Source organism: Bidens hawaiensis, unplaced genomic scaffold (assembly GCF_021521415.1).
Source record: "Bidens hawaiensis isolate Kalapana, Puna unplaced genomic scaffold, B.hawaiensis_p1.1 tig00001521_1, whole genome shotgun sequence".
NCBI lineage: Eukaryota > Viridiplantae > Streptophyta > Magnoliopsida > Asterales > Asteraceae > Bidens > Bidens hawaiensis.
The window spans coordinates 2,761,932-2,764,032 of NW_027491087.1; the positions used below are offsets into that span (position 1 = coordinate 2,761,932).

Below are 2,101 nucleotides of genomic sequence, written 5' to 3' on the forward strand. Positions count from 1 at the left end.
TTTTTACCTTTACGGGTAAAAAGACCACACTCTCGTTGACTTGTATGTTACAACTTAATTGTATACCTAATGCATTCATGTTGGGACCATGCTTGTGGTTCACACTTGACAGCATGACCAATGCTTCTTAAATTAAGGTAAGATTTCTAGCTGCCCATATCTACCACCAAGACATGCTTCCCATGGATCTCCCATCCCACCATCTCCTCCTATGCTTCCTCCTCTGCCACAACCTCCCACCGTCCACCACCGCCGCACTCGGCCACTGGTCCCTCCTTCTCCCTACCATTGGCATCTCCCCATGCACATGCAACTCCTCCCTAACGACCGTCTCATAATATTTGATCGTACCGACTTTGGCCCTTCAAACATCTCCCTTCCCCCCAAAAAATGCCGCTCCGACCCCAACGACATGGCGTTGAAACTCGACTGCACCGCACATTCTGTTGAATACCAAGTTTCCTCAAACTCCATTCGCCCCCTCACGGTTCTCACCGACGTGTGGTGTTCTTCCGGGTCTCTAACACCCGACGGCAGCTTAGTTCAAACTGGTGGGTTCAATGACGGTGATCATGTCGTTCGGGTTTATAAATCTTGTGATGGATGTGATTGGGAAGAGGTACATTTAGGTTTGAGTGAAAGAAGATGGTATGCTACTAGTCATATACTACCGGATGGCCGCCAGATTATTATTGGCGGCCGTCGACAATTTAACTTTGAATTCTACCCTAAGATATCACCGGTGGAGAAAGCGACAAGCCTACCGTTTCTTGCTCAAATTGAGAATAATTTGTACCCTTTTGTATTTCTTCACACGGATGGAAATTTATTAATATTTGCAAATAATCGCGCCATTTTGTTCGATTATTTGAAAAACCAAGTGGTGCGGAAATACCCGGTGGCGACCCGAGGAATTATCCAAGTACGGGCTCTGCGGCACTACTTCCGATGCGGATAGTAGAAGGGGTTGTAGCCGTGGTTGAAGTTTTGGTGTGTGGTGGTGCACCTAAAGGAGCCTATGTCAATGCTAAAAATGGTAAGTTTGATGGTGCTTTGGATAGTTGTGGGAGAATTAGAATATCTGACCCGGATCCTAAATGGGTCATGGAGAAAATGCCTATGGCCCGGGTGATGGGTGACATGTTATTGCTCCCGGACCGCAATGTTTTGATTATTAATGGTGGGTCAAGTGGGACCGCAGGGTGGGAGGATGGGCGTGACCCGGTTCTCACACCCGTTATTTACAAACCGAAAGATTTAATTGGGTCTCGGTTTGAAGTGCAGAACCCGACCACCATACCTCGAATGTACCATTCGGCTGCAGTTTTGGTTCGAGATGGTCGGATACTGGTTGGTGGGAGTAATCCTCATGAAGGGTATAATTTCACAAACGTACTTTACCCTACTGAATTAAGTCTAGAAGCATTTTCACCTTCATATTTGGATCCAGTACCATCAGGTTTTCGCCCGAAGATACTTTCTATAGATACCCATTTTCAGTATGGAAAACGGGTGGCTATACAGTTCAAAGTTGAGTCTCCGGTGGACTTGAACTTAATCTGGGTGACAATGGTGGCGCCCTCGTTTAACACACACTCGTTTTCCATGAATCAAAGGTTGTTGGTTCTCGATGGCGACAATACCACTGCGATGGTGGAAGTTCAAGTTACGAGGTTGGTGTGACGGTGCCGCCTTCCGGTAATGTTGCACCAACGGGGTATTATCTTCTTTTTGTTGTACATCGAGACATCCCCAGTGAAGGGGTTTGGGTTCACGTTGAGTGACCAAACATTTGTGTAGATTGCTTGTTAGGGATTTCGGATAAGTTGGCGCCACAATTGGCGATCGTTGTCAGTCTGCCTAGCACTTAGTAATGTTATGTGCCACATCTGCCGTTACTAACTGATACAGCTAGATACTCAAATTCCTATTATATTCATGTCATTGGATCATTAATAAAAGGAATTAAATCTTTGAAAATACTATGGAGTTGAAGTTTATATTGTGCTCTTTGGATTTAGACGAGTACGTTTATAGTTGGAGTTTAAGTTTATATTTTTAAATCATTTGGGCACTTTGTATTATAGTTAATTTAATTTAG

General features: G+C 44.7%; 1 pseudogene; it reads left to right on the plus strand.

Moving 5' to 3' along the window:
• The first annotated feature begins 206 nt into the window (after positions 1-206).
• LOC143584368 (aldehyde oxidase GLOX1 pseudogene) lies at positions 207-1,784 on the plus strand (annotated as a pseudogene).
• The last annotated feature ends 317 nt before the right edge of the window (positions 1,785-2,101 follow it).